The sequence below is a fragment of the Panthera pardus genome, unplaced genomic scaffold (genome assembly GCF_024362965.1).
Source record: "Panthera pardus isolate Hobbes unplaced genomic scaffold, ASM2436296v1 HiC_scaffold_17, whole genome shotgun sequence".
NCBI lineage: Eukaryota > Metazoa > Chordata > Mammalia > Carnivora > Felidae > Panthera > Panthera pardus.
In genome coordinates, this window is record NW_026526732.1 from 24,998,763 (window position 1) to 25,012,569 (window position 13,807).

General features: G+C 32.5%; 1 long non-coding RNA gene and 1 pseudogene across 1 annotated transcript in view; both read left to right on the top strand.

Annotated features, from left to right (window-relative positions):
• The first annotated feature begins 2,900 nt into the window (after positions 1-2,900).
• Positions 2,901-3,001, top strand: LOC128777955 (U6 spliceosomal RNA; annotated as a pseudogene).
• A 6,055-nt stretch (positions 3,002-9,056) lies between these two features.
• The window catches only part of LOC109249846 (uncharacterized), a 301,041-nt gene continuing 296,290 nt past the window's right edge, over positions 9,057-13,807 (top strand). The window contains exon 1 of the long non-coding RNA XR_002072786.2: positions 9,057-9,210. This is a non-coding gene — a long non-coding RNA (uncharacterized LOC109249846). The remainder of the gene's footprint in view (positions 9,211-13,807) is intronic.

Sequence of the window (13,807 nt, forward strand, 5' to 3'; positions counted from 1 at the left end):
TAATTCAGCAGTGGCAAAGAAAACATTTTAAAGAGCCAAAGTAAAAAAAAAAAAAAAAAATCTGAAAAGAATTATCAGCTATAGCTTGAATTCTGAATGAGGTAAAAATACTCATAACACCTATTTTTAACTAAAAGAAGCATATCTTCATGCAAATCTGCAGTTTAAATTTATGTAGTATATATTCCTAGGATTTTTTAAAGCAATAAATTTTTTACATTATGACAAATCTTAGAAAAACTGCAGAACTCACAAAGACAAAAACAATATTTGAATATGGCCAGGAAAATATCCTCCCCCCCCCACACACATTTTTTTACACTGACAGCATACTTTGTAAACAACAACAGTAATAACCAGAGTGTAAAAATCCTATACTGAATGCGATGACACAAAAATAGCAGTCAACATAGAATTTTATTATCATGCATAAAATAATTTAAGAATGCAGCCAAAAGAAAGACATTTTCAGGCAAACAAAAACAGAGATTTATTACTAAAAAAACCTCATGGAGGAACTTCCATTGTGTACTTTGCATGGAGGAAATTAAAACCAGAGGAAGAACTAAGATGTAACATGATCAGCTAATAACAACAAAAAAATTGTAAACATATGTGTAAAATTAAACCAAGTTTCACTAAATGAAACAAAAATATGGTTATTTTTGCAGGTAAAAATAAGGTGAAACTGAAATAGTGGCTTAAGGTGCTATGTAAGTTGCCCAAGAGTTACTTGCAGTTAAAGATTTCTAATTTTCTATGTCTGTTCAAGAGAATAGTATGGGAATATATTAAGTATAAACTTGCTTAAAATAATAGGGATATTAATTAATTGGAGATAATAATTAAAATAATCAAAGTATAAAATATAATATCCCGAACGCTAGAGAAAGAAAAATGATAAATCCAAAATCCAAATTCAGAATGATAAAATCCAGAATGAGGAATGGGAAAGAATATGGAAAAGGCAGAGTAAATCGCAAGAACAAAGCAAGATATTGGTATAAATTCAAAATATCAATAATTATAGGAAATGCCAATGGACTTAATTCACCACTTAAAAATTTTAGATAGAATTTTTAAAAATATGTGTTCTTTACATGAAACACACTTAAAATTTACACAGGATAAAGGAATACATATATACAATATATACTATATCAAAATATGATAACATTACTAAGTTGTAAATAATACTAAATAAAAGATGATCGTGTAACAGAGTAGAAGGGAAAACTTTTACTAAATATAAAGATCACCGCATACGTTAAAAATTTAATGATTTGGGAAGAAACAGCAATTCTAAATTTGTCACCATAGGGGAGCCTGGGTAGCTCAGTCAGTTGAGCGTCCGACCTAGGCTCAGGTCATGATCTCACAGCTTGTGAGTTCGAGACCCACGTCGGGCTCTGTGCTGACAGCTCAGAGCCTGGAGCCTGCTTTGGATTCTGTGTCTCCCTCTCTCTCTGCCCCCAACACACTCGCTTTCTGTCTCTGTCTCTGTCTCTCAATAAATAAATAAATAAATAAATAACTAAATAAAAAATAAATAAAAAATAAATAAAATAAAAAATAAATTTCTCACTATAAAACAACATAACCTTAAATATATATAAAGCAAAAACTGAACATGTATACGTTGAGTTTTGAAATTCACCAATATTGTGGGAGATTTTAACACCTTTCTTGAAGTCACAGGTTAATCATGCCTTTTGAGGATACAAATGCCTTAAATAACATTAGTGATGAGCTTGACTTAAGGGCTATGTATTGGATCCTGAATCTAGCAATTCAGAAATTCTCATGCTTATTATAAGAACATGGAATTTTTAAGAGAATTTACCATATGCTAGCTCATAAGACATGTTTCAAACTTTAAAGGATTACTATTGTGAAAAGTGCTTTCTCTGACAACAGTGTGATTGAGATAGAAATAAAAATAACTGATAATTACTGAAAATGTAAGGATACGCTTTTGATTAAATCAGGAGTCAAAGAAAGAATCATACGGAAATTAGAAACATTAGAATTAGAAAATAATTAGATATAAACATTAAAGAAAATGGTTTAGAACTAAATTAGCAGGATACAGGGGAAATGAAAATGACATTTGTGGCATGAATGTTAAACTTAAGAAGAAAAGAAAGAAAGAAAAATAAAGTAAATGTCACATTTAAGAGGTGTGAAAAAGATTATAGAATAAACCAAAAAAAATTTTGCAATAGGTAATATGATAAAGTGGGAGTCAAATAAAACAAGCAAACAAAAAAAATAAAGATACAATAGAGAAGGTAAGGCCAGTGTTTGAACTGATAAGGCCCTAGTGAGATGGACCAAGAAAATAATAGAGAGAAAGCAGAATTAATAAAATTATTAAAAAATAAAATGAAGACAAAACTATAAATGGAGACTAATAAAATAATAAGAAGTGAATACTAGTAATTACTTTAGAATAATTAACTAGAAACATGACAAATGGACTTTTTCCTAGTAACATATAACTGAGCAAACTTGCCTTAAGATGAATTAGCAAACATCCGTATGTATATATACAAATATATTAAAGAATCTGAATTCATATAAGAATCAAGAGAGAAAGAAAAGAAAGTATTTGCTCCAGATAGTTTTGTTAATGAATTTCACCGGAAGTTTAAGCAAAAGATGATGCCAATGTTAAAGTATTTCTGGGAATAGAAGAAAGGAAAATTATAGACTCTTCTTATTTATGAACACAGGAGGCAATGGAAAAATTTTTAGAAAGAGAAAAATGAGAATCAGACAAGGATGCCCACCCTCAATGTATCTGTTCAACATTCTACCAGGTAGCCTAGTAAAATTGTAAAATAAGAAAATAAAACAAACACAGACAAACTGCATTTCTTTATTTCATATAAGATATATCCAACTCCAGTTGGATACTAAAATTGGAAGGATACAGAGAAGATTAGCATAGCCCCTGCGCAAGGATGACACGCAAATTCATGAAGCGTTCCATACTTTTTAAAATAAAATAAAAATTACTTATAAATTAGAAAACATTTCACATGGGGACATCTGGGTGACTCAGTGGGTTAAGCGTCCCACTTCAGCTCAGGTCACGATCTCACAATGTGTGAGTTCGAGCCCGCATCCCTGCTTTGGATTCTGTGTCTCCCCCTCTCTCTTCCCCTGCCCCGCTCATGCTCGCTCGCTCTCTCTATCTCTCTCTCTCTCTCTCTCAAAAATACATAAACATTTAAAAAAATTAAAAAAGAAAGTATTTCACATTAAAAATATATAAACCGAAGAGTGATTAATCTGAGACTTAGTACAGTCAGAGTGCAAGTTTCTTCAGAATAAAATCAGTCTCTACATTGTGGAATTCTTTCCCTAAAAGAAAAACAGTATTAATAATTTTTGTTATCTGAAGAACAATTTTAATTAACTACTACATATTTTACATTAAAGTTGGGATTTAAAAAGTAGAATAATGTATAGCTCACAAATTCTATTTATACATTTTCCAACAAATTCTCAATAGAAGAAATCATTTTTTTTCAATCCAGAAATAGTGACTCAAATCTAATTTTCCAATTATCCTTAATAAAAAAAAAGATGGGTATACAATAGGTAAAGAGCACTGGCTTTTTAGTTATAAAAACCTAGATGGAAATTCTGTTCTAACACGAATTAAATTGTGACTTTGGATAAAGAAAAAAAAAGATATATCCAACTCCATAGTTAAATATAGATTATATATAGATAATTTATTAGAATTAATGAAGGAGTTCAGCAAAGTTGCATGTAAGATTAGTATATAACTGTCAAATTCCGTTTCTATAGTTCAGCAGCAGATGATAGATTTAAAAACTAATAACTTACAATAAAGCAATGATAGGTATTTATAAGTGAATTACATTAAAAGTGAAGAAACATGGTGAAAATTCAGAATTTTTTATTAAAGTCTTTCATTAAATTTTGGAGGAATTTGTAAAAAAGAAAAGTTATATAATGTTCATGGATAGAAGATGCGAAATGTTAAGATTATTAATATTTTTCAAATTATCTTTAGGTTTAGGAATCTGACCAATCTCGAATTTGCGATTAATTCTAAATTTGAATTGGGAGGTTATGGACTTTGAATAGCTGAGAATATTTTGAGGAACAAGAAGTTGTGTGGGAACTACTCCTCAGGTATCAAACCATTTTATAAAGTTATGCAACCAAGACGTTGTTTAGTCAGCTCATGGATAAAGACCAGTGGAACTAAACAGAGTATAGATACCAGTCTGTCATACATGAAAATACAACATGAGAGAGCTAAGGAAATGACAGATACAAAATTAAAAGACCTGAACAGTTGGTTCTCTATGAACAAATGAAATTGAACCCCCCAATTTAGACAACATATAAAGATAAATGTGTAAGTATAAGAGAATCCTCTTTTTTTTTTTTTTTATGGCCATTGGTGAAGAAATATATTGCAAACAATACACAAATTATCCTTAACACATTAAAATTTAAAATCCTAAAAAAATAAATGAAAGAAAATGAAATTCTTGTGCAACATAGGAAAACGACTATGTTACAGGTGGGATAGGAAATCTACAATGTTTATAACTCTCATAACATTAGTGCAGATTATATTAGGGTCATTTTAACATCACTATAAAACTATCCAATCTATAAATAGCAAGGTAAGTAAATAATATTAAGAGACAACTCAGCAAGGAGAAACCTGATTAGCCAATAAAATATGAAATGAAGTTTCAATAATAATCAGGAAAATCCAAAGTATAGTAAAAATAAGAAACTTTTCATGCTCATGAAATTAATAGTCTAGTTTTACAGAAAACTTTTTGTTACACATGGGAATGTTAATTGCTTTAATCACTTGGAAAGACCAATTTAAGAAATAGCGCATTTGAAGGTGGTGATGCCCTTTCCATTCCACTCAGTTATACTCTAAATCTTGTGCATATTGAGATGTGTAAAATGTTCAGAGCAGTGACGTTTGTAAAGGAAGAAATTAGAAAATATTGAAATGCTTGCAAAAATCAAGACTTTTTTTTTATCCATGCAGTGGTGTGTAATATGCAGAAGTGAATGAACTAGAGTTACATGTATTAACGTGGATAAATCTCAAAAACATAAATTTGAGTGAAAAATAGTATAAGAATATGGAGAATGTAATGTGGTTTGTATGAGGTTTAAAATTACGCAATTTGATTAATGGTATTATGTCTTAAGAACATAAATAACTTCAGTAAGGTGAAATTATGTACATAGAATTAAGTATCAAATTCAGCATAGTGGTTAGCTTGTAATAGGGAAGCAGGTTGATGGAGGGGCTGACACTGGTTTTCATTGCCTTTTGTAATGCCTTTTCATAAGCTGGAGAGCAGATACGTAGGTGTTGATTATTTCATTCTGTATGACTTTGGTGTAGTTGAAGTGGTTCTTAATCTATTTAGAAAGTCAACTTCAGATTTTCTACTTTGGGTTATAAAAGGAAAATTCTTGCCATTTTCTTGACCCGGGCATGAACTGATGACTTTTGAAAAATGTCATTCTGTAGCCCATCTGAATCCTGTCTGTAATATTTAAATGGCAGTACTTGTAACAGAAAACAGAAAGCAATGGCATATATCATGATAAGCTGACTAAAAATACTTATTTTGTTCTAGAGCAGTATGATGTTCTCTATAAAGTCCCTCCTGTGTTACCACTGTGATCTCTCCCCTACTAATATGAGATCCTCAAAATCTACTCAGGAACACAAAGTTCTAGGATAAATGATCTTAGATACAGATTTGGGGATGCTTTTTGTTACCTCTGAAGGCATGCATCTTTTTCTGATTAGTGATGTTAGAAAGACCTATGTCTTCAGGGGTACTGGCCTCCATAACTCTCAGGGACAGTTCAGAAGATAATATCTGAAAGCCATATGCTAAACTCAAGATCTTTCCTGTAATATACATACCTTTGGGTGAGTTCTTTGGTTATTTAATATTTCCCAGCCAAAAAAGATGGAACTAGTAAATAGCCTTAGTTCCTGCTCAGATTCATCTATAGAGTCCCAGAAAGAAAGGTCAGGCTCTGCATTTTGATTAACACTTGTTTTTCTACTACCACAAAGCAATATTTTTTGGTCAGTGGGTCACATCCACGTTCTAATTCTGAATTCTTCACCTACAACTTATGAAAACCTGAAAAAAAAAACAAAAAACCTTGAACTATTGGGTATCAGTTTTTTAATTTGTGAAACTAGAAAGACTATACCTAATTCACAGAACTTCTGTGAGAATTAGGTGTGTGGAACTCTCTAAAATACTGGTTATTATTATCAATTTATTTAAAATATGTATAATCTCCAAATTCACCCATTCTTCTATAGATCTTTTGTTTTTGAAAGCTCAAATAAGTTTATCCTCTGAAATCCGAGATTTCAGAAGAAAATAATGAAGACTCACACTACTTAAAAAAGAGAAAAGGAAAGAAAAGGAAATGGTTGCATTTCCAAATTGAGATATTTTCAGTCCGTACTCCAGTAACTCCTTTCGCTTTACCAAGGAAGAAGGAATTCAGATCGGAGTCAGTATCCACCGTTGTATGCCTGCTCGCTGCAGATTTCTTTTTGTTTTGTTTCGTTTTCTTTGTTTCTTAAATTGGGTGCAGCTCCTAGTGAAAAGCAGGCTAAGTTTTCCAGTTTGTGTATACCAGGGAAAGAGGTAGGACAAATATTTCTGAGATCTTGGAGCACATAATAAAATTTAAGAAAAATCATGCTTACACTTACTGTGCAATAGGGGATACAAAAAGATCTAATTAAAAACAAAGCTAGCCTTTCTTAAGTATTACTAGACAGTGTGCTAAGTCTCTTACAATTTATGTCAGGTAGGGCACACCTGAGGTTTGTCCTACGAAGTAGGGGTCATTGTTAGTCATTTTACAGATGGGTAAACTGAGGCAATTCTTATGCTCATTTGCACATATGATCTAAGTGGCTGGAGTAGGATTTGAAGCCAGCTCCTTGCCTACTAAATCAATGTTCTTATACTCTAACTAGCACCTCCACATTCTGGCCTATTTTCCACTGGCCCTGAAAACGACATAACTTTCCATTCAAAGAATATTCTATAATGACAAACAGTGGAAAGGCGGTAAAGCCCGAAGGTCTCCGAACTGCCGCAATAGCTATCAATCACACAGCAGATAAATAGATTTCAGAAGTTTTGTGTACAATATGTTCTTGAATTTGGGCTTAAGCTCAGACTGACATATAGTATTTCACTGCTAATGTGATCTCTTTCTAGCAGAGGGAACATTCTTTTTTTAAATTGTATTGCATAACTTGTTTGCTTCCTAGCAAAACAATTTTTGAAATTTCCGTATAATTTCTGTTAAATCTATTTTTAAAGTTGAAGCTTAGGTCAAATGCGAATATGAATATAGATTTATCCAGCATGCATAATTTGTAGTCTGTGTGGAACTGACTCATCTGTCTTCAGAATCTGGCAGTCACGTGAAGAGCTCTCCTGCTAAGAATGACCTATTCATCCTTCAAATAAACATCCACAAGAGGAAGAAAAACAATATGAACAGTTCCAAAGAAGAGACAACATATCATGCATGAGCCGATGTACTTAAGTCAGTTCTGTCAACAATCTTTGGAACTAAAATTCCTCATTCAGAAAGCACTCGGAGATGCTGAAAAATTCTGAGTGTAATCAATTTAAAAAACATTAGGGCTCTTTTCTTTTTAAAGTATAAGTGAGTGACCAAATTAGTGAACACGTTTCTTGAATATCTGCGGGATTATTTCAGAGCATAAATTATTAAGAAGAATATAAAAGTCTATGTTACATAAAGACATTTGTTACTCTCTATTCCTCTTAGTTTGATCAGGAAAATATATCTGGTTCTTCCTTATTATCTATGTTCTTCTCAACTTCATCTCTGTCCAAAGAGATATGCATAAGGCAAAATGTTTCAAATACTCTATTTGGTCTATGAGGAAAAAAATAAACCACCACTTCCACAGTAATAGATTTTTTTTGGGAATGCATATGTCATTTTCAGCAAAAATATAAAGTAATACCAACTAATATTTTTGGGATTTTATACATTTTTAACATATGGTCACTAAAATAAGGAGGATGAACAGATAATCTGAAAACTCCATCTAGCTTGAAAATGATAAACGGTCATTTGCTCATTGTGTACTGTTCTGACAATAATTTTAGGATAGGATTTGAAGGAATGGTTTAAGAACTTTAGGGAGTGTGAAAGTTCTATCCCTAGATGTGACATGACTTCTCATAGTCTGCCATCTGACATGACTTCTCATATTTGTGTGAGTTTTCGTAGTACCGGAAAATTACATCACTTTTCTGGCAAAAATGTTTGAAGAAAATGGTATAAGAATATGGAGAGTATAATGCATTGGGTAGAAGAACCTTAAGTTGTGTGTAGGATTTCAAATAATGGGGATACAACCAAAGAACTTAACAGCCTATAAACATTTGAAAGATCATTTCTAAGGATTTATTATTGCAATTGGTTACTTTTCTTTTAGGGTTATTCCATCTTTTAACGAAAAATTAAGAATTAAAAATTGGAATTCCATACTGTGATAGCAAGATTACCTCCCGTTCGAATCTCCTGATCCAGGATTTCAGGAGTATTATACTAATTTTTCCCTATAACATTAGCTATTTGAGATAACCAGGACAGTTGTTTTATAAAGAGTCATCTGTGGGACAAAAGGGTAGGGGAATGAAGGGATCTATTCCATACTTAAAAGAAAGGGAAAGTATGTTAAAAAAATTACAATGTGTCAACCACAAAGTCACTCCTGCAACAAAGGATAAAATTTGAATATGAATAGATGGTAAGTCTCAATAGACTTCCAGCCTCTAGAACTGTGAGAAATAAATTTCTGTTGTTTATACGTTACCCCATTTATGGTACTTTGTCATAGTAGCCTGAACAGACTGAGACAACACCCGAATTGAAATACAGCAGTTTCCCTTTGTCCACAATTTTGCTTTCTGCAATTTCAGTTACCTGTGGTTGACTCTGGTCTGGAAGCCCAGGAACCTCCTTTTGGCCTATCCTCAGAAGGTCAATAGTAACCTAATGCTGAATTACAGTGCCTGCGTCATTCACCTCACTTCATCTCATCATGTAGTCATTTTATCATCTCACATCATCACAAGAAGAAGAAGGGTGAGTACAGTAATAAGATATTTTGAGTGAGAGAGACCACATTCATATAAATGTTATTATAATATGTGGTTATAATTGTTCTGTTTAATTATTGTTGTTGGTAATCTTGTACTGTGCCTAACTTAGAAATTAAACTTTATTGTAGATATGTATGGATAGGAAAAAACATAGTAGACATAGGTTTTGGTATTATCTGTGGTTTCAGGAATCCATTGGGGGTCTTGGAACATATGCCCCACAGGTAAGATGCAGTCACATGTGTGAGTCCAGTTGGGAAGAGGTCTGAGCTGGAGACCTTCATTTGGAAGTGATCAGTCTCTAAAAGGTATTTAAAGTCATGAGACGGATGACTGATGACTCAATAGTAATAATAGCAGAACTTATACATGGCTCATAGTAAACAAATATATCCTAATCATTTTTCTAATTGTGTATTAATTCCTCTAGTCCACAGAATTCTATGAGATTGGTACAGTTACCCCAATTTACAGAGGGGAAGCCAAAGCACAAAAAAGTTAGGATATTAGCCTAAGATCATACAGAGGTCATTGAGAATGTAAGTATCAATAGAAAGGAGAATTCTGAATATACCTCTGAATGCACGGAGGTTAAAAGTTTAGAAGTCTAGGAGAAAAAAAAAACAAGCGAGTATTATTCCCAGAAGCCAAATGAGGAAAGTTTGACAATGAGAAGGGAAAAAAAAATTTAGGATAAGAAAAAAAAAGAGGGCAACAGTTTGAAAGTAAATGGTGACAGAAAATTGTTTTAGTGATGTTTGTGAGTAAGCAAAAGTGAATTGATAAATTACATGACTTAAATATTGTTAACTACAATTGTGAATGCAGTGTGTTTGATTATTTCAAGAGGTTAAATTTCTGACATGGTGTATAAACAATTCTCAAAAATTATATTCCCTCACTAAACTTGTATACATTTAATAAATATTCTGAATTATAAAATTACTTGAAATAATATTCTCTATATACTTCAAATTATAGCCTCTTTCTAAACTTAATTACAAATTTAAAATGCAAAAAATAAGCATGCTAGGACAAGAATTATATGATATTTTTAAAAATATTAGAGATATTTAAAATATTAAAACTTACAGCCTGTTCTTAAACACAATTGGTGAACTTAATACTTTGGGAAGGACACATGTGTATGTGTTTGTGTGTGTTATAATCTATTCTATGATGTATTATTCATCACATATTTCAATATATATCTGGGGTACAGATTCATTTGCATTAAATTAAGGTAAGTAAATCTAAAGACGCATGGATAAGACGAAATTTCTACATGAATATTGGAAGCTGTATGCTTAATATGTGCAAAAATATTTTGCTCAAGACACTACTAAACACATTGAATGTAAGCTTCAGCTTTGTCTGCCATATTCATGTTGGGCCATAATCCTAACCTTCCATTTTAGAAGGTTTCACTTTTATTTTTTTATTTTTATTTTTTTAACGTTTATTATTATTGAGAGAGAGAGACAGAGCGTGAGTGGGGGAGGGGGGCAGAGAGAGAGGGAGACACAGAATCTAAAGTGGGCTCCAGGCTCTGAGCTGTCAGCACAGAGCCCAATGCGGTGCTCAAACTCACAAACCGTGAGATCATGATCTGAGCCAAAGTAAGACGCTTAACCAACTGAGCCATCCAGGCGCCCCACAAAAAGTTTCACTTTTAAAATTCAATGTCCCACATTCCATGGACGTATATCAAGTTTCAACTTTAGCCAAGTATTTTATCTCACTTTCATCTTTTAATGCTTGATCTGGGTAGATGAGACTCCTTACTCTAACCCAACTTGAAAATACTTCCCTTCACTTCTTGATTTTTGTTTCCAATTTACTACTGCTTCTGAAGGCTTTTGTCCTTTGTCTAACTCTGCATGACAATGTTAGAGTCACTTTTTTGAGTAATGACCAATATTTCTTTTTTTTTTAAGTTGAAAAATATAAAGGAAAAAAGAAATTAAAAGTGAGGGATGTAACAACCACACTGTGTAGAAAGTGAAGCGATAATTTAGTAATTATGTTATAGAGGAGTAAAAAAGATAGGTGAATGGGAAAATAAAGTCACATTTAAACATTAGAAGGAAATGTCTTGAATAAATAAATAACTTCCCTGTGTCAGACCTCTGGTCTTTAACCGTTGTCTTGCTTCAAAGTCAGTTGGCAATACTCTTCTTGCTACCAATGATGCTGACTCTTCTCCAGTCCTCTCTGAGCAAAGCAAAGAACTCTCTTCTTCCATATATTTCTTTCTAACCTTTAGTTTGGCATAAACTTGCTTTTTTTGTCTTTTGTGGGGACTCTTTTGGCTGACAGAATCTCAGTGTCATGACCCAGTATGTAAGTGTGTGTGTTTAATACATATATGAATGTCTACTTTGTTTTTTGCAGCCCTGATAGAGTAGATGCATAATTCTAGAACAATATAGATGCCTAAAGAAAAGACTTATGATTTATAAATTTCTGGACAAAACCAAACATAATATTAGTATTTCAAGTTATAACCTCAGTACTTTGACAATGGTGGGAAGTAGAGACTAGGAAATAGAATTGTTCAGTTATGCTAAATTCTTTTTGGGAAAAAGCAAACAAATGTATATTTGTTCTTAACTTTGACAATTGTAGAAACATTTTCATTTGTATTTTTTACTTTAAGATAACTATTAGTGAAATGAAAATGCATAACAATAGTAAAAAAAAAAAGGAAAACATAGCAAATAAACTAATATATTAACAAATGTGCATTAAATGGTTAAAACCAAGGCTGTATGAATGAGTTTAAAAATCAAAGTACAACAATATATTTTTTTTTTAGAAAACATGCAAAAATTGAGAAAAAGTTAACAATGAAAGCATGGGCTAAGATAAATTATAATAAAGATGGTGTTAGGATAAAAACAAAGATGGCAATTTATCTCTAAAATTAAATTTTGGGACAGTAATTTCTTGGATGAGAAGAATAATCTGTGGAACATTTATAGTCACGATTTTTCATGTCTTTTGTTAAACCACCAAATATACAAAATAAAATCTGTTCAAAGGTAGAGGGAATATGTCAGGGGTAGAGTTTTTAATTTTTTCAATAATTTTTTTAATATTTATTTATTTTTGAGACAGAGACAGAGTATGAGCTGGGGAGGGGCAGAGAGAGAGAGAGAGAGAGAGAGAGAGACAGAATCTGAAGCAGGCTTTAGGTTCCGACCTGTCAGCACAGGGCCCTCTGAGGGACTCAAACTCATGAGCCTTGAGAGCATGACCTGAGCCAAAGTTGGCCACTTAACCGACTAAGCCACCCAGGTGCTCCCCAGGGGTAGTCTTTAAATGTTTTAACATTCCTAACTAATTAGACAAATAAAATTGTTTAAAATATGAATAATGAGGCTGATGTAAAAATATGTATTTTAAAAATTTATTGTTTATTATGTGTTAGACACTCTTTTTTCTGTGTTTCAATTTTGTATTTAAATTCTAGTGAGGTAATATAGTGTGATATTACTTTCAGGAGTAAAATTTAGTGATTCATCACTTACATATAACCCTCCATGCTCATTACAATAGATGCCCTTCTTGATACCCATCACCCAGTCAACCTTTCCCCTCACTCACCTCCCCCCAGCAACCCTCAGTTTGTTCTCTGTAATTTAGAGTCTGTTTTATGGTTTGCCTCTCTCTTTTCCCTTCCTGTGTACATCTGTTTCATTTCTTAAATTCCAAATAAGTGAAATCCTATTGTATTTTTCTCTGACTGACTTATTTTGCTTAGCATGATATACTCTAGTTCCATCCAAGTCCTTGCAAATGGCAAGATGTCATTCTTTTTTATGGCTAATATTCCATTTATCTATCTATCTATCTATCTATCTATCTATATCTATATCTATATCTATATTTGAATATTTATATATATAATGGAACACACACACACACACACACGTACCACATCTTTATCCATTCATCAGGTGATGGACATTTGGGCTTTTTCCACAATTAGGCTACTGTTGATAATGCTGCTATAAACATTGGAGTGCATGTGCCCCTTTGAATCAGTATTTTTGTATCCTTTGGGTAAATATCTAATAGTGCAGTTGCTGGGTCATCAGGAAGTTCTATTTTTAACTTTTTGAGGAAACTCCATACTGTTTTCCAGAGTGGCTGCACCATTTTGCATCCCCACCCACAGTGTAAGAGGGTCCCCTTTCTCTACACACTCTACCAACAGTATCAGACACTCTTCATATTGGGGGGATAGAACAAAAAAAAATCCATGCCCGGAAATAGCTTCTTGTGGGTATTCTGATCAGGAAGATACATGTTGTTGACAAGAGGCCAGATACAAGCAAACTTTCTCCTCTTATTAGCTGAGTAGACCTTATTCAAGTTCGTTATCTTTTTTATTTAGTTTCCTCATCTGAAATTTAGGTTATTTTGAGGATTATGGTTGTTTTGAAATTAAATATATCAATATGTGTAAAGCACTTAGAACAACATCAGACACATGGTAAGTCTTGCATAAAAGTTGGCCACCATTATTAGCCCTCTTTTCATTCCTCATAATGTTTCCATAAATTGCCCATATA